Source organism: Mastigoproctus giganteus, chromosome 10 (assembly GCF_048544385.1).
Source record: "Mastigoproctus giganteus isolate SK-2022 chromosome 10, ASM4854438v1, whole genome shotgun sequence".
NCBI classification, from domain to species: domain Eukaryota; kingdom Metazoa; phylum Arthropoda; class Arachnida; order Uropygi; family Thelyphonidae; genus Mastigoproctus; species Mastigoproctus giganteus.
Window position 1 is genome coordinate 89,860,447 of NC_143584.1, and position 20,334 is coordinate 89,880,780.

At 38.4% G+C, this 20,334-nt stretch overlaps 1 protein-coding gene across 4 annotated transcripts in view; it reads right to left on the reverse strand.

Annotated features, from left to right (window-relative positions):
* The window catches only part of LOC150079143 (potassium voltage-gated channel subfamily KQT member 1-like), a 334,431-nt gene that overhangs the window by 202,140 nt on the left and 111,957 nt on the right, over positions 1-20,334 (reverse strand). The window lies entirely within an intron of this gene.

The following is a 20,334-nucleotide window of genomic DNA, read 5'->3' on the forward strand; positions in this document are numbered from 1 at the left end:
AACAGATTTGTTGTCCCATACAAGTTGCTGCACTTGTTGTGTATGAGACAATATTATTGCTAGAAACCATAGATTGTTTAAAGGAACCATTAGATTAATGCCAAACACATCAACTTCTAGGTTGACGTACTTGATTTATACCCATGATATAAGAACTGTAGTCAAAAATTTGGGGATAACTAATATTTTGGTAATAATGAAGCTTACCAGCTATTCGGTTGGATAACCTTCGAAGTACTCTCCTTGCATACACTGATACCAACGCTTCAACTTCTGAAGCATTAATGAGGCTTTTTTTTTTTTTTTTTGTAATTGCTTCTGCGTCGCGTTCTGAATAATTTCCTAAGTCGATGCAATTCAGTGACCTTTAAAGGACTTTAAGCTTGGGAGAAAAAAAAAAAAAAAAAAAAAATATCAATCACAGGGAGCTAAATCCGGGAGTCTGGCGAATGGGAAACCACAGTGATAGAGTGCTTTGCAAGAAATTTTTAAATGGAAGGTACCCAGTGGGCAAGTGCGTTGTCATAATGCAAGTAGCAGTTGCGTGGAGCCTGATTTTCCGGCAGTTTTTTTGTCTGAGTAGTAGCAGTATAGTAGCAAATGATGCAAGAAAGCAAACTCATAGCATCAGCCAAAAAAAAAAAAAAAAAAAAAAAAACTACACACTTAACCCAACATACACTAAAAGAATTTGTCTAGTTCTTCAATTTACTCAACCCACCCACTTCCAAAATAACAGCTGGAAGTTTATTCCAACGATCCACCAGTCGCTGGCTGAAGGCAAACTTCCTCACGTCTATTCTGCAACCATACTTCCTCAATTTGAATTTTCATAAATCTTTTCAATAATTTCTGCCACCTGTCTCAATTTGTCAGGACTTGACACTATACATGTGATGGAACCTTTATGTCCCCTCATGTGTGTAGTCTCAGCAAGAGCAAAAAAAAAAGGCAATTAAAATTTAGCCTACTCAATCTATTCAAGGCCCTAAACACTTCAATCAGATCTCCCCGCAGTCTTCAGACGCTGCAATTTTCAGAACTGAAGTCTTCCTTAGTAAGAGCATTCCTTTGTTCCTTTCACCAATCTGGTTGACCCTCTCTGCTCTTGTTCCAGCAGATCTATATCCTTCCTAAGGCGAGGCTTCCAGACCTGCATACAGTACTCAAGATACGGCCTAACCATTGCCTTGTACAAAGGGATAATCACCACCCTCTTTATCCCTGCTAGCAAAGATACTGTATATCATTGGAAAAAATAAAAATAAAATTTGGGTGGGTTGTGTACGGGGACACAACCGCAATCGTTTAGGGCGTGAATCAGTCTTTGGTGTTATTAGAGGAAGGGTAAGATGTAAATGAATAAAGTCTTGGTGGTTATAAGTGAAGTATAATTTTATTTATGAAAGGCTGATGATAGGAGAAGTAAGATACATATGGCATAGTATTTACATCGATGTTTCTTACAAAGGTAAAGCTATACAAGTGTTGCCCAGAGTAGTGAGCGATGTAGAAATGTACTTCAACTTGAAGTTTTGAATTTTTCTTTCCAGTGATATAAGTTTCTTTCATTTCTGTTCATATTTCCTTTGTAATTTTTTTCGACATTATGAAAATTTTTTTCAACTCAGCACTTATCGGCTTATAACTTTACAAATTTTATTTTATCGGTTATTTTTGCTAAATAATATTGTAGATCCTGTTATTCTCTACAAATCGACACCAATTTCAACGTCCTGTCTCTTCGCAATCCAAAGTTGCACTGCCCAAACGCCGCGCGGCGTCGCCATTTTCAGTTTTCACGCGCAAACGCTATCCCTCCCCCCCTCACCGCTGCACTTCCCCACTACCCACCATTTTAGATACGGACATAAACCCCCTTTCCAACAAAATTTAAATCATTAGATTATCATTTATAGTTTACGAGATATAAGCGCGACAAATCTTGCCATTTTTTTTTGTCGCTAGAGTTTTCGTAGAGCCCCCCTTACACTGGATCGAATTTAAAGACGTATTCACGTAAAAAAAAATCCCATGAGCTGTCCTGGCAGCCTGTCTGCACTGCTCAGAGAACTTCATATGTGACTACACAATTACCCCCAGGTCATTTATTTTCTACTACCCTGAAAGTAGTACCGAACAGTTGGTATGTTAATCTGGGATTACTGTTACCCATATATGCAGTGCCTTGCATTTGTCACTGTTAAAATTCAATTGCCATTTCTCAGCCCATCGAATCAATTTTCCTAGATCCTGTTGCCGTAGATCACTGATTACTGTCGTTAACTACCCTGCTAACCCTTGTATCATCGAAAACTTACACATTAAGCCTGATATACCTTCATGAATGTCATTAATAAATATTAAAAACAACGGGCGCATCACTGAACCCTGAGGGACTCCACTGTAACATTAGTCCACGAAGAGCAATGCCCATTGATAGCCACTCACTGTCTTCTTCCACTTAGCTATCCCTTTATCCATAACAGTAACTTGCCCTTAATTCCACATTTCTCCTGTTTATTCAGCAGTTTTTTTTTTTATGTGCAATAGTATCAAAAGCCTTCCTGAAATCCAAGTGTATAATGTCAAAATATTTTTTTGCATTCGGTTCCTTGGTCACTGTATCATAGTAACCTATCATAATGGTTAGACAAAATGGCCTCTTAACAAATCCATGCTGCGACAGGTCTATAATTACTCATGGCACCTTTTGATCCCCTTTAGCAATTGGGAATACATTCGCAAACCTCCAGTTTATAGGAACCCCCCCCCCCCGAATTTAAGGATGCTCTCATAATTATGACCAAGGATTTACCCACCTCTTTTGTTGCCTCTCTTAATATGATTAGATAAATCCCATCCGCTGGTGACTATGTTCAGCATCAACACTTTCTCTTCCACTTTCAGTTATCACAAAGTCATATAGCTCTCCGTTAGAGTGCTATGAGCTTCTGACATCTCCTCCGCTAAAGAATTTATCACGTGTGAATGTAGATGCAAAATACCTATTCAATTTGTCCGCACCTGAGCAGGATCATCAACAGTTAACCCATTGACATCAAGCGACCCAACGTAATTCAACCCCTTCCTTCTACTGTTCATATAAGCATATGAAGTCTTCGCTTTCTTTGCCAATGACTTCTCATAATTTGCCTTAGCTTGCCTAACCTCCTTTGCGACTTGATTACAGACTAATTTATATCTACCATAGAAGCCTATGGTAGATATAAATTGGCATCACCTGAATTTATATGAACCCCATGCACTTTTCTTTTCTACCATCTGTCTCAGTAGTTCAGCTGACATCCATTTAGGTCTAAGCCTTGAACCGTATTTCTTCGTTAGTATGAAAAGCCTAGTAGCTTCTATGATTACTTCTCTGAATGTTTCTATTTAGAATTTGCTGTTGGTAACATCACTTAGGCCCACTGCATAGCATTTAAAAACTGTCTGAGACCACTGTAGTCATCCTTACGAAAGCAATAGCCTTGACATTAATTGTCTTTAATTAAATTCCACATTAGTACACTGTGATCGCTACCCTACGTGATTCTACATGCATATTCTTTGTGCATGTAGAATTACTGCTGATAACCAGATCAATATTGCTTCCTCTTGTTGTCTCTCTACATGCTGCTGTAGAAAACAGTTATCCAAGAAATCTACAAAATTCTTGCTAGTGTGCGAGTGATCAATCCACAAATTCCAGTCAACATGTGGAAAGTTAAAATCTCCCACTATAAGATAATCTGATTTATTGGCCCACTATTTCTCTGAATAAATTATATCGATACTATACATTAGGGTCACCAGGAAAGTTATTTCATATACCCATATATATGTATTGTGTCTGTAAATTGCGTGTGTTCTCTGGGGGCGATTTGCCTGTTTTGCTGGACGAAAACCCCCAGTTTCTGGGGGGGGGGGAACCTTGCTATCTACGCCTGAGACCGACTAACTGAGCAACGGAGTGAAAAACGCCCATAAAAGTTCGTGTCATCGACGGGATTCGAACCCGGGCCTTTTCTACCCGGTGTGATTGAGGACGGTGACGATATTACTGTGTAGACTATTTCTCTATAATATATTGGTATAAACACACCTTAGACAACTCTTAAACAAAAAAACTACGTTAGTAGTGTGAAGGGCATTATTTTATCTGTATCTCATATTGTGCTCTTCCTTCGCAACGAGTTGCCATGTATTGCACTACCTCGAATAAGTAACGCTCACTAAATTCGAGGTAGTGCAATACATGGCAACTCGTTTTGAAGGAACTAACTAACGTAGTTTTTACACTACTAACTAGTTTGAGAGTTGTCTATGGTGTGTTTACAAAAATATTATATAGATTATTATACTCTTAAAGATATGATGCCTTTTTACATTAATTTTTACTTAAATATTAGACTATTTCTTTGTATAACTGTTCGGTATACTCATCACAGCCATTAGGCTTACAACACACTCCTACTCTTAATTTTGTTTTCCCAGTGTCGCACAACTGTTTTGTAGTATCCGTCGTTCTGCTATGTGGGAAAAGTTCATAATGAATGAACAATGCTCTGCAACTCAAAAACAAAAACAAAAAAAAAAAAACAAGCATGAGTTGATGGAAATTAACTTTTTTTTTTTTTTTTTTTTTTTAACTTGGATGGCGGAATTTTCTATTGAGAGTACCTGAGACTTGTTTCCGGATTCAGTGCCACGATTAGTCACCAGTAATGATAAAGAAACAAAGTATTGGTTAACAGCAAGTTGATGAACATCGTGGTGATTGTGATATCATCACTGAGGATGCACGGCACAAACTTGACAAACACAAGGCATTCCTAAATGTTTTGTTAAAATTGATCAACATGTCCCATTAGAAATAGCTAATTCACTAACAACTTTGTGGATAGTTAAACGTCGATCATTTCTCATTAGATCACAAGATTCAATCTTTGTTGGGTTTTTGAAATTGAAGGGCGGCCAGAGAGAGAGAGAGAGAGAGAGAGAGAGAGAGAGAGAGAGAGAGAGCAAGAGGATCACCTTCCGAGACAAGCAGTCCTCTTTAAAATTTGCGAAACACTGAAAAGTCTACCTTGCTACCAGCTTATTGATATTTTTCAGCTAATCTGCCTGTACATCTCCCTCCCCCACATGGTTACTTATTTGGTGTGGGGGGCCCGGGTTCCTACACATGGCAGGGTAGTCCTGGGGTGTGGGTAATTGATGATGTGAAATGGATCCACGAATCCTTTTTGACTTTGACGGCGGATGTAGCGTGCTTCGACTCGTGCATGTTTAAGGGCTGTTAGATTGGCCGTGATAGGATATCGTCGGAATTTCCCCCAAGCTTTGTTTTGAGCTTTTTTTTTTTCTGCTGTGCATTCAGCCATGGTAAAAGAAAAGATGGAAACCGGGTAGATGTTTTCGGTAAGGCAGATGCAGAAACAATAATTTGTGATGTACGTCACTGCATCATAGATAGGTTCTTGACTGATAGCAGATTCTGCCAGATTTTCAAAGACATTCCAGTCAGCCTGAACGCGTATGGAAGTGATCATTTCCATACGGGTTCTCCTCCACTAGGTCTGTTTGCATTTATAGGTTTCGTGGCTTTTCTTCCCTCCTGATATGATATGCTCAGCTCTACCTAAATCCTTGTATTTTTTTTCTTCCTTCCACCTCTGGCATGATCGTGAGTATATAGGGTGTTCTCCTTGGCAGTTAATGTAGGAGTGTTTTGTAGCTGAACATGATGTAGTTTCCTTGTCCTTTGCAGCACACGGAGAGCGAGCAAGGGCTCGACGATAGGCCGTTTGCGAGTATCCATATTTCTGGCACAAAAAGCACCTCAAAGGATTTGGAAAATATGGGCGCACCGGACAGCTTATATAGCCAGCCTTAATCTCATTAGGAAACGTTGGTGAATTGAACGTCAGGATAACGTTTCTAATCCCTATGCATGAATATTCGTTTCGCAGCTGTCACTCTTTGGAGTTTTAATTCAGAACAGATTTTCTCTTCAGACACTTCAAGAAGATTCCATTCTGCAATGACACCACAGGATGAATCAGTGTCTTTTTAGGGGGGATACCGTCATTTTTATTTATTTATTGATGTGAGCTGTCCCAACCAAATTATGGCAACTTCGCGTGTAATTTGCATAAATGCCGAACAGATAAGGTCAATCAGTGTAGTGATGTAGGTGCATCGTAGGGTTGTGTTGTATGATTGGCCACTTAGCCTAGCTCGCAGCAGCAAGCTGCATAAGCTAGTTTCCTTCCCTGGCGCGTGGAGTCGGGCCAGGGATCGGTAATGTTGTACCGAACTACTCAATATACTGATCTTGAAAACACTATTGTGATGTAGAGTATACAGGATAAGAAAAGAGGAAGAAAAGAACTAGTTTGCAGCAAAACAGGAAAGGAAAAGACAGAAACAAAAGAAACTAAGTTCAGATCCAGATTATCCATACTAAGCTGAGTTCAATTTCAGAATAGATTAAGTATAATTTGGCTTGCCCTTGACAAACTCAGAGCCTCCAGAATTGGACACAAGACACGTCGAACAGAATGTATCGAACAGCGATTTTCAGCCAAGCAATTAGCACAAGTCGGACAGTATTCTTATATGCACAATCAGCATAAGCGTCTGCCTTTCACACAGTGTGAACAACTTGGTTCTTGTGAATAACAACGCCCTGCAGTATACCCATACCGAAGGCATCGATAGCACATCGTAGTGATATAGTAATTTCTGAGCTTATAACTACAGCAGTCCATAAAAATATACCCAAAACGCTCTAATTTCTTCCTCACTCTATAGCTTACAGCCAATATTCATTTCCTGCTCTCACCAGACCTATTTAGTCTTGAAAAATAGACTTTATATTCCTTCACAAGCTCACCTTTCGTATCCCAAACTCAGATAAATTTCGTTCTTAAAGTTCATGCAACTGTGATAGGCATTCCCTCGATAGATTTGGCTCATAGGAGCTGGTTCTGAATGTCTGCCACTTCTTGTCTCTTGAGCGAAGCCGTTTTACTTTACGTGCTGGCAGGATAGACGAGCCTGCCAACCCTTCTGGATAAAGAAGAGTGAGGGTGACATATTTCCTATAGCTTTCTCACTTATAGAGTATATTTTAAGGTAACAGGGTGTTGTACATGATATAACGTTTGTCTTCTGTCTTATGTGACATCAGCGGGGTTAACTTTAAATTTTTCAGCTCCCTGGCTTCCCACCCGCCACGGAGCCCAAATGGACGCCCACTAACTTCTCTGACTGTTTGGTCGTCCTCGAGTATAAACAGAAATTTATTTATTTATTTACTTGGCAAGCAATAAATGCGCTCCGAAGTGGGACGCCAGGGCTACCCGGACACTATGCCCGCATCGCCGCCATCCTGAATCCTGTCCCTTGAACCATGAGGATAGGGGTATGGCATTGACACGGTTGACCCTTGCAAGTGAACCCAAGTAGCCGATTGATCTGACCGAGCCATCCAGGACCACCTGTTCGAAGCAGGATCCATAACCATAATGGATGTTGAAACTGGACCCCTCACTACCAGAATCCCCCTTTCCGAGTTTCCAACGGTCGCAACGCACTGCAAACACGCCGGATTCCTATGATGTTAGCCTGGAACCTAGGCTGTGGGCGTTGGATTCCAGTTATGATAATCTGGAGGATCAGCAGCGTCGCTGGGAGGTCCCCTCACCACATACAGGTACCCACGTCGAGGGAGTCGTTTAATGAGGTCTTTCCACCCTGCAATTGGGAAAAAACAGGGAAGGGGAGGAGTATACAGTATTGTATTTATCTAAATGAATAGACTGTGTTTTATGTATTTTGTTGCATATTAAAATGAATGATTTTACTGAGCAGCGGTGTTCCAAATTTTGGCAGAAACTGTCTGATACAATCAAAAAAGAAAAACTCAGAAAGCTGTTTTTAACATTTAGTGGTATTGATGCACTTTTCCATAATTTGAAACAAAATTTGATGCAAATCCACTGCTCAGTAAATTAATTCGTTTTAATATGCAACAAAATACATAAAACACCGTCTATTCAATGCGCAACAATTCACACTGATTTTAGATAAATTGGTTGATTAATGTGATAAATATACTAGATCACAAAACAAGGTGCGCACAGGTCGAAACTCACCACAATTGATCACACCTCGTACATATTTAACCGAAAGGTATCATTTCAGTTAATTTACTATACGAATATATTGCAGTCAGTTAAAGAATTTTCTTCCGTAATGAGCCAGGCACTCTTTCTGATGAATTAAAAAAGAATAACGAGTCAGCAGCTTCAAAATGTATGGAAATTAAATATCTTATATTGTATTAGACAAGTTTATTTGTTGCAGAATTTGCGATTATCTTTTAAAAGATGTTACTGCGTGCGTGTAGCGTTACAAATTACAGGCAACCCCCGATAACACGGTTTCGCTCTAACACGGTAAAAGAATTGCAGGAAAACCCCGCATAACACGGTATTTTTGAGCTTTTGTGTGGGGGAAAACCTGCTATTATGTTGGATATGTCATTTTTCAACATTTGCATTCTTTTTAGGATCCGCAGTTTAACGAAGGACCCTTATAATGTCATTCGGTTGTCTGTCTGTCCGTCCGTCTGTCTGTCACAGTATTGTATCTCTGAAACCACTCAACTTATTAACTTGAAATTTTGCATGTGTTTGTACATCATGTGGGCTAACATAACGCCATATTGATCGTTGTTGACAAAAATTTGTCTGAGAAATGGGGGAGACAAAAAAATGTTGTCGACAACCTATAGCTTATTATGCACCGTTGGAAAGAGCTCAGCGAGTAGGTTTAAAATATAATTTTAAAATATTTATTTATTTTTTTAAATTAAAAATGGCGGCGCCAGACAGGAAAATATGAGTAATCTTCGTGTCCCCCCTCAATTTCTGTTGCTAATGGAGCTAAAAATTTAAAAATCACATTAGCTATACGTAAGAGACATCCGTAGCCTTTCCACGGTCAAGTCGCATGTTTGTGTGCTCCCAGTTTAGTTACTATGTTCTTGTATTAGCTTCACCAAACTGATCCATATTTGACATCTACGGAATCCAGGAAGTGTAAGCTGTACGTCAATCCTTTCCATTTAATTCCACAAGTAACAGGTACAGTGCAATTTTCAATTTTAAAATTAATATTAGACGGCCGATAATATTACTGCTGATTGCCAGAATTCAGGAACAATAGGCTTCCAGGGTCAAAAGTGCTAGTATCGACCCTGCTGTTGGGATAATCCAATCAATTCCCTTAGGAATTTCCCCCCCAATTCAAATTCCTACTCCGTCCAAGTATAGATCTACCCTACAAGTATCCTTAGGGCTTGTAAACAATTGTCTGGAAATTTCCATTTGGCCTAACAATGAAGAAATCTAAATCTTCTACCTGCCCCCGAAAGGAATGTGCACAATTAAAAAGGCTAAGTGACAGGCCAATACGTGCCTCCGGTGTTCAGCCAACTAAATGTAGCTCTAGCGTTTCTAGGAATAACTCCCCGACCGGCACTTTCAGATTTCCGTACAGGAAAATCACAATGAAGAAAACACTTAGAAAAGCAAAGAATACGCGAAATAACATTACAATTATTGGACCGCCTGATTCGGACGGCATACCTGAACCGAGGACGCCCGGAGCAGTAACCCACACAGAAGACCATAAACCACATTCTGTTGCGATCTTTGAACCCGGTAGCAAAAACAGAAATATAAAAAGAAAAAATTCAGAATTTCATTCCACTTGTATTAGCGAGATAAATAATTTAAAAAAAAAATATCTCGGCCAATGGGAAAAAATTAGAAAACTGGGTACAACGTCTCGAGAAAATTGAGGATTTAATATTGCACAGAGAAGGGCATGAAACAAAAGGCTTTGAGATGATACTTGAAGGCATTAACAGAAAAGCCGATACTCTTGAAACATACCTAAGAACCCCGAATAGCTCAACAAAAGAAAAGGAAGCCATACTCAAAAGAGAAGTGGGTACTCAAACATCAGATCCTGTCTCTTCCGCGCCTAGTGAGACTGTACCGCAGCAACCTAAGGTGTCGATTATTATTAATAATAATAAACCTGCTCTTGAGGTCTCTAGTCCTCTTGAAGAAATGCTAAGGAATTCTGACTATTTAGAATTTATCAAAAAAATCACACAAAGAAAAACTCCAGATTCCTTATTAAGAGGTGACAGATCCTCTCAGCAAAACAGACCAAACCAGACTACACACCAGTTACCAGCTGCACAAGGAGAAATAATGCATCAGAACACCAGAAGACCAAATAAAGCGGCCGTCAGAGGTTCAGAACTGAACTACAAAAAATCCAAACAGCCCAAATCGAGCTATCTGCAGCAAAACATACAACAGCATTACTTCCGACCAACAGTAATGCAACAAATACAACTGATGGTCACAACATGCCGTTTGAAAGTAGCTCCAAGAAGACAGTTGAACCAAGAGCATGGAGAATGAAATCAGCACCTATCAACAGTAACGTTACTTCCAAGCAAGACAAGATGTTCTTCACCCAAGCAGCTCAGAATCGTGATGCAGTTATTGGCTCTAACCCTAAAACACTGGGTATTAAAACTGTGCAGCGTAGAGGAAGGAGGGCAAGGCCCTCCAGCATTTTTATAAGTCGACTATGCCCGCAAACAACAGTAGAACAAATTGAAACCCTTCTGAAGCAGCTCAACATACCCGGTACCCCCATAAAGGTCCATACCAGGCATCCATCCTATTCCTCTTTCCGGATTAAGATCAAAAGTCCCAATATAGAAAGATACCTAAAACACAGATATCTGGCCCGCAGGTCTCTTGGTAATGCCATCGTTTGGCAATCATAATGAACAACCAGCGGTACAAGCGATCTCGAGACCAAAGACGGACAGTGTGCCTCTCTCTGCATAGCTAGGCAGTGAACCAGACTCTCTCTTTCAACTTACAATCATGCAGATCAATGCACAACACTTTAGATGCGTTGCTGATGAGATCAGGCTCATTGCAACAGAAAATTTATTTGATATTATATGCATTCAGGAACCTTATGTCTCTAAGCACATTTATGGGCAATCTTCCAAAGTTATGGGATATCCCATGACTACAAGAACCACCCAGTCCTCTGCAACAGATCCTAAATCTGCCATCGTCATATTCAACAGCAAGCTGGATATCACTGTTATCTCTGGCTTGTGTAATCAAAATTCCACCTGTATTTTAGTCTCTACATCAACTTTCTCGTTCTACTTACTGTCACTATATTGTCCACCATCAGCAGATATTAATTTATCACAAAAAAGATATCTAGAACAGGTGTTTGCTATTTTAAATCCCACATATTTAATAATTACAACTGATTCAAACGCAAAATCTTTCTTATGGTTCAGCAGTGTCTTGGACAACAGAAGTAGGATTTTCGAGGAATTTTTATTCACCTACAATTTAAATCTGCACAACTTACCCAACCAACCGAACACCTTCTCAAACGTCCACGGAGAATCAAACATTGATTTAACCATTTCAACGTCCGCCATGTCCTCGAGGATCTCTAATTGGACCATACATACTGACTGCACAAACAGTGACCACCGAGCAATCACTTTTAAGGTATCTCTCCTTCCAAATACTACAGGTCCCCCTCCTTCTCCTCCTCCAAAAGTTCTTAGAAGATTTTCTGTCAAAAGGCCTTTATTTATGTCTTCAATTCACCAGGATTTTAACGTTGACACTCGCCGGTCTCTGAACCAGTTCAATGCCTCAGAATATGCATTCTATGTACAGGCTGCCTTACTTCGTGCTACAGAACGCTCCGCTAAGAAGAAAATTAGCAAGCATACTACAGTTCCATGGTGGACAGATGAACTTTCCACTCTGCGCAAAAAAGTACACAACGCACGCAGAGACTTGCGACGGAGAAGGTACTGGCCTGAACCATAAGTCACCAGACTAAAAAATATCTATAAAGGCCAGCGGAACGAATACATAAATACAATTGCAAAACAAAAACTTGCCTCCTGGCAACACTTAGTTCACTCCACAGGAAATTCTGATCCCTGGGGTCTATTACATAAAATTAGCAAAAACATGTATCACTCTCATGAAGTGTACAACACTGCAGTGAACAAAAACACAGAAACCACTAACTGGAATGACTCAGTTAACGCCATCCTGGATCGCTTGCTTCCCTGGACGATCTCACCACAGAAACTCCAGAACAAATATCTATCAGGAACAGCAACTCAACCTACCACTCCTCATATGAAACGGATCTCTTCACTCTTCCCAAGCTAAAGCTGGCCCTAAGCAAAATAAATATCCATAAATGTCCGGGTTTAGATCTTGTGGAAAATGCTGTAATTATCAAATTTGCCGAAATCTTTCCAGAAATACTTCTATGTACAACAAATGTCTTATTGAGGGGATATTTCCTAATCTTTGGGAGGTAGCTCTGATCAAAATTATTCACAAGCCGGACAAAAATAAATCAGATCCCAAAGCATACAGACCCATCTCTCTTTTGGCAAACCTTGGAAAACTATTTGAAAATTTTTTAGCACCCAGAGTAGCAGATTTAATTGAAGGTCAAAACTTAATGTCTCCATCCCAATTTAGCTTCAAGAAGGGAAAATCCTGTGAAGACGCCTTGGTCTCTTTAGTTAACCACATATCAGCTTCGAGGGCTAAATATGAAATGGCCATATTCATTGACTTCGAGGGAGCTTTCGATTCCCTCTGGTGGGAGAGCGCTCTCAATCGTCTTACCAAAACTAAGTGCTCTCAGCAACTGTTCCAAGTTATTAGAAGCTACTTCCTAAATAGACTTCATCCAAGTAATCTCGAAACAGCAGTCTCTCTCAAGGACCGTCTCAAGAGGATGACCCCAGGGATAAGTTCTGGGACCCCTCTTCTGGAACATAGTTTTGGACAGCTGGCTCACGCAAAAACCTGACAATATCTCTGCCTTCGCCTACGCCGATGATTTGGTTCTTCTAATTCCAGGTCGATCGTGTCTTCAACTAGAACAATCAGCCAATATAACACTTTCTGAGCTAATCAAGTGGTCAAGTAGACATAAACTGCGAATATCTGCCACAAAAACAAAGCTGATGGTTTTCAAGGGCAAGTTAGATTACAGAAGACCTCCAAATATAAAGATAGACGGAAAGCAAATCCCTTTTGTTCCTGAATTAAAACATCTTGGCGTAATTTTAGATGACAGGTTAACCTTCTCCTCTCATATTAATCACCTCGCCTCGAAGATTAAGAAGTTCACTGCAGCAGTTATCCGAATTTCCAAATCGGACTGGGGACTAAATAGGAAGACTCTCCTATTATATTATACAACAGTATTCGTACCAATAACAACATATGCTTCGGGAGTCTGGTTTCGTAGAGCCGTCAATGTTAAACTCCGTTCCAAGCTCATCTCCATTCAACGGATTATGCTGCTTGCCATGCTCCGGGCCTGCAGGACAGTGTCCTCCTCTGCTGCTCTGCAGGTCCTTTCTGGAGTCTTACCACTAGACCTGCATGTCATTTTCAAAGGACTATGCTATCGTCTAAAGCAGGGAGTTCCCGGCGAGATTCTCGGCATCTCATGCAACTTAACTGCTAACATCAAAGACGAGAAACGGAGAATCTGGAATGAACTTATCAGTGTGTGGCAATCACGATGGGATTCCAGTACTACTGGTCAAGTCACCCGCTCTTTGTTCCTGCAGTTACCTTCCCTCTCAACAAGAACGTCCGCCAATGGTTTTCTCCCAGCCTAACGACATCGTATATACTTACTGGGCACGGTTCCGTTAACTCCAAACTATTTCAATTTGGCTTGTCTGACACCAATCTCTGCTTGTGTGTTGCTGAGGAAACCTGGACGCACATTCTGTATCGCTGCAGCCTGTACCACGATGACAGATCTACACTACAAGCTGCTGTCAGCAACTTCTCTGAAGGAAATGAAGTGGCGCTGACTGAAAATTCTCAATTGTTCTCAGCTCTACAACAGTTCTGCTCTGCTGTTTTCAGCAAAAGAAAGGAACTCTTTTCAAGTTTATCAACAACAACAAGGAACCAACCCAACACCTGCAATGTCTACCGATATTTCTTAAAACTGATATCGCCTGCCATCTTTTTTTTTTTTTTTTTTTTTTTGTTGTTGTTTAAGCTGGTACCCCAGTTTGGGCAGCTGTGGACACAGAATTAGCTAAACACCCATTGGTATAGCACTACCTCCAGTGGGTGCGGTTTTCGTTCTTCCTAGGACAGAAAAAGACTGCTGTCTTCTGGTTCTTGTACCACAATTAATACTTCTGATTAGTTGCGTGATGTGATTTGCTGTGTGAACATGTTTCATGTTCATTACACCTATAACATTGTAATTAACACGATTATATGTATATATCATTGTGTGTATCATATATATATATATATATATATATATATATATATAGAATATCATTAGAAAAAGTAAATCAATCCAATAATAAGAATACCATCAAGGACTTAAGAAAACGCAAAAAAAAAAAAAAAAAAAAAAAAAAAAATTATTATTATCGCTTTTTACCGACAATCTAGATGACTTCAACTGGGGCCAACCACCCAGAATGAAGGCAAAAAACGACAAGAAGTTCTCTGTTTCTGTGATGATCAATATATGCTAAGTAATTTAAATCTAAACCAAATATAAACCAGTATAGGCCGAACATAAATCGAATATAAATAAATCGAATGAAGATAATTAATTAAGAAGAATTTTGAAATATTAGAATCAAAGGTAAGAAATATAAGTAAAATATAAATGTAAGCATATATTAATCATCGTTGACCCGACAGAGAACGTAATTTAAGGATTAAAACAAGATTAAATATATAATACATACTACATTTGACCGTATCTAGGACATAATGTAATAGTCGTCAAAATAATATGTGGTGCCCCCTATGTGATGGATACGGTAAAAATAAATAATTAAATTAAATTAACGCAAAGAGAAACATGCAGATAGTAAGAAGAAAAACTAAAGGAGTAGGAAAAATAGAACCTGAACTCCACAAAGGCGAAAAATAGTGGTATAGATAAGAAATAGTTTCTCCTACGTCCTCGGATTGCCCTAATAATTTCGGAGAAATAAAAATAAAGAGTGTAGGACAGCTTAAAGGCATTACAAGATATAAGTTGTGGCTCGGGTATGCCCGGGATCGCAAACCCGTTCCTATAGTAGGACCCTGAGCTGAATTTGCATGTTATCTCAGCGTGAATTTAAGTAAATTTAAATGAAATTAACTATATGTATTAAAAAAAAAAAAAAAAAAAAAAAAATGATACACTGTAATTTGCAAGCCGGTGGGTACAAGTTTTCTACGCCGTAAGACACCAAGAATGCAAAGTGTATCCTATTTACATCTCCGAGGACGTAGGAGAAACTATTTCTTATCTATACCACTATTTTTCGCCTTTGTGGAGTTCAGGTTCTATTTTTCCTACTCCTTTAGTTTTTCTTCTTACTATCTGCATGTTTCTCTTTGCGTTAATTTAATTTAATTATTTATTTTTACCGTATCCATCACATAGGGGGCACCACATATTATTTTGACGACTATTACATTATGTCCTAGATACGGTCAAATGTAGTATGTATTATATATTTAATCTTGTTTTAATCCTTAAATTACGTTCTCTGTCGGGTCAACGATGATTAATATATGCTTACATTTATATTTTACTTATATTTCTTACCTTTGATTCTAATATTTCAAAATTCTTCTTAATTAATTATCTTCATTCGATTTATTTATATTCGATTTATGTTCGGCCTATACTGGTTTATATTTGGTTTAGATTTAAATTACTTAGCATATATTGATCATCACAGAAACAGAGAACTTCTTGTCGTTTTTTGCCTTCATTCTGGGTGGTTGGCCCCAGTTGAAGTCATCTAGATTGTCGGTAAAAAGCGATAATAATAATTTTTTTTTTTTTTTTTTTTTTGCGTTTTCTTAAGTCCTTGATGGTATTCTTATTATTGGATTGATTTACTTTTTCTAATGATATTCTATAGACATTGTGGGTGTATTGCATGATTGCTTGCAACTGCATTAACCCATAAATATTAGTTATTGTCTTTTAACTTTCTTGCTTTGCTTCCCTTTATCACTAATATAACTATTAATATATATATATACACATATATATATATATATATATACACATATATATATATATATATATACATATATATATATATATATATATATATATATATATATATATACATATATATATATATATATATACATATATACATACATAGCGGATTTGCCAGTTTCTGGCTAGGGGCCGCTTGTTGTTTTGTTAATAAAGAAATTAGCTATGCGTTATTCGATGCTTATAAAAGGGAAATCTATCATTTACTTTTTGTGTTAAAATTAAAAAAAAAATTTTCTGCACTTCGATAGCGCACTTCGTTGCACTAAGTAACTCTCCTTTTGGTGACAAAAAGGTTGCCAAATAGTTAGTTAATAATTCTATAAAGACCATTTATAAATTTTGCGACGAGAAATATTTTTTAACAATTTTAAAAGCTGGAGTTGTCCCGGCAAGGAGGTACTCAGAGAGCCAGTGTTGAAGCGGCGGTGGTGGGGAGGCACCTGCGCGAAATGTTGCACGGCCCTCACCTGCCAGTCGCTTCTCCCACTCTTGTCATTCACAACTGGAAAGACTCAAATAGACAACATTTTCGTTAGTTCCTCAGTTTTAGGTCAAGCCGGAGTACTAGAAACGTTTTCATAAAGTTCTCTATTTGAGATACTACACTAACGACCATTCATGACTACGGACCCTTCATCCTGAGTGCCTGGCACTCAGTAGTTTACCGATTTATTTGTGAATCGCCACTGTTAACTCGCTAGTCGTTATGCAAAAAAATAAAAAATAAAATAAATAAATATATATATATATATAAATATATATATTCGGAAATCCCGGTGTTACGTCTGTTCTATTGAACTTGTGCTTGTTTGAGACCATAAAATTTGTGACTTCAATTTCAGTCTCGGTATTTTTGAACTTCAGCACTTTTTTGGCTCGATGTTTTAGTAAGGCTTTTGATATATTCCTTTTAATGTATTTGTGTATTGTGAATGCATTGCTTATGCCGTAACAAAAAAGTAAGTCGTAAGCTATAAAAGTTAAAGCATAAGCTACAAAAGTATATAGTGGCCAGGGGTAGCGAACCTATGGAAAGCGTTCCCGAAGCATGCAGTTCGTAACTTTTAAAGTTTTTGTAAGGTTATTTTGGTTTTTATTTGATCGTTTATAAATTTTATAGGTATGTATTACTAAACTTTGTTCTTAAGAAGCGTATTGGAATAATTTCTTTGTTGTGAATTAATTTCCAGCCCTAAATTATGGCTAAAGAAATTAGGCGTAATTTGGGTAACTGCCGATTTATTTAAAGAATGGATTCTAAATTGTTTACTTCCAGCTGTGGAAAACTATTTAAACCGGAAAAATCTGGATTGCGAAGTTTTATTACTATTGGATAACGCGCCAGGTCATCCAAAAGATTTAAGTTATCCAAAAATGTTGATATTCCTAATATCAATATTCCTACTACCTAAAACAACTTCTTTAATTCAGCCATTATATCTACCTTTAAAACTCCTTACATCAGAAAATCTTTACAATGGATTTTGGAAAAATATTGATTCCGAATCTATTGAAGTGATGGAGGCATTGAAACATTTTTCAATTGTGGACTGTATCGGAATAATAGCTTTATCGCTCAAAGGAGTAAAACCGTCAAAACGTGCGTGTTGGAAAATGTATGGCCAGAGTGAGTTCATTTAGGAAATATGGTCCAACCGGCAGAAAACAGAATCGGTGCGACTGTAGAACTTGCTAAGTCGGCAGGAGGGGAAGGTTTTGATGATATGACTACTGAAGTTCACGAATTACTAGTAGAAAAAGAGGCTGACAAGCTGATTTGGTGGAAATGGCATAGGAGGTAAACCAAATCAATTCAGAGGATGATAGCGCAAATGAAAATTCTGAAGTTCCAAATTTTACACTAAAAAGCATACGGCAAGGCATAAACTTAGCCGAGCAATTAGAATCTTATGATTTTTAATGCAGATCCTTCGACTAGAAGGAACACCAAGTTCAAAAGGGAGCTTCAAAAATGCTTAACTCCATACCATGGAATTTACAAAGATCTATCAATCAAAAGCAAACAATCCCAGAATACTCATATTTTAAAGAGAGCAGAAGATACATGAAATAGATGTTGCAGAAGAAAGCTCAGAAGGTGAAGATATTCTGCAACAGAGAAAACGTTCTCGTTTGATTGTGCTTAGCAGCAATGAAGAGAAAGAAAATTAAATGAACGTACATTAACTGACATATTATGTATCAAGTTTGTAAGACGTTTATTCAGTTATTACTAGTTTTAATAAAAATTAAAAGTTTCCGATAGTTATAAAAAAAAAAAATGATGTATTTTTGTTAGCTTTTGGAACGTAACCCCGGTTTTGTATTGGTTCCCAGTCCCGTATAACACGTTTTCGCACTACACGAGATTTTTTATAGGAACCTAACTACCGTGTTATACGAGTGTTACCGTAAGCATTGTCTCTCTGTGGAATAGAATGTGGCTGCTTTGTTTTCCGTATTCGTAAATTAAACCAAAATATTTTCAGAAGGGCAGCCAGTTCCCACCTGTTCCTCGCCTACGCTGATCAATTGATAAAAACAGCAATTTTACATGGAACGAAAAGAACCGTAATAAATAAACTACTGCTACTGTGATTCGACCGTTTTGAGGATGTGGTCTTAAGTGTCTACAATAAAAATGCCATGGCAGTATAAACAATAAGTACAGGGAAAGTGTTTGCCACTGTTCACAGCGTGTCTAAGAAAACAGTAAATATTAAACTTCAACGAAAAACATTATACTAAAACCGGTGCTCGCGGTTTCAGAATATTCCAATCGCAGATGATTTGTTTGCATGCATGATTTTTTACCCTCCGGTTGCTTTCCTAGTCTATTTTTCAATAGGCTGTTCACGCATAAAAAATTCCAGTTATGAATTTCCGTTTTCCTTGACACGATTGTTATTAATTCCTAGAAGTTGTCATTGAACACGGCCTTAACTGACTTAGTATACGCATCGCTACGACGAAGGAAATGCATGATTTTATATTGAGTACAGCACTGATTTGGTGTTTTTATTTCCATCTGCCACTAGTGCCGTGTCCTACTTCGTTACCTACACGCAAAATAACAGTTATATGCCAGCCTTGACATTAGGACATGTCCCGCCCACTTCATTAGCTGACATATTTACACAAAACATTCTCACTGCAAAGGAGTTTTGACGCATTGCTTGGTGTGTCATTTCAGAAGAAATTGTTAAGTTTGGCTAAACGTTGACTCGACAGGAGAGCGGATCGCTTGTATTTGAAGTTAAGTGAGTGATGGGGAGCGATCGGTACCTAACTGTTTAACTTGAATGATGTGTTATTGTTGGAGTGGAGGTTTAATGGCTCAAGGGCTACTACAGCGAAATTGCGCTTCCAACATTGAAATGGTGATCCGCATGGTAAAGAAAAGCATTTAGTAATTATACAAATTGATTGCTTTTAGATAAGGGAACAGCTCGTTTAAATTGGCGTCATCTGATGTGGTTTATACTTAGTTGTTCTGGTAGGTTAGCAAGGGATTGGAAGGAAGGGATTCTAGAAGTATGATATGATGATGACACATTCCAGAAGGATATGTTTTATAGTAAGTGGAGAATGGCAATGTAAACAGTGTAGTGAATCATCCCCGAGCAATAAGACGATACGTGTTAAATGAGCGTGGCCAATTCTTGTTCTCACCACTACAACTTCTTCGTGCATATTCTGTCGGAGCTGGATTTCCATTACGAGTTTGGGTGCTCCACAGTTGAGCTTATTGTTCATTACATAGTCATTGTATGATCGGTTTATAATCAATGAAGGGAATCGGAATGTGGTCATTGTCTATAGGGTTTCTTGCTGCTTGATCTACACGTTTCATTATCATATGATCTACATCAACCAGCTCCAGTTGACATCTTTAGCACGACAGGGTTAGATCCCTGCGGTTTCATCCTACTCCTGAGGCCTTCAAAGGGGTTGCCAAGGTGAGGCCCTTGGCAATAAAAGTGAGCTTTTATCGCCAGATCTCAAAGGGGTGGTGATAAAATCCCCTCCTTAGTTATCCCTATAGAAAGTGATAATCATGGTGAAGGTCCGTTTTTTTTACAC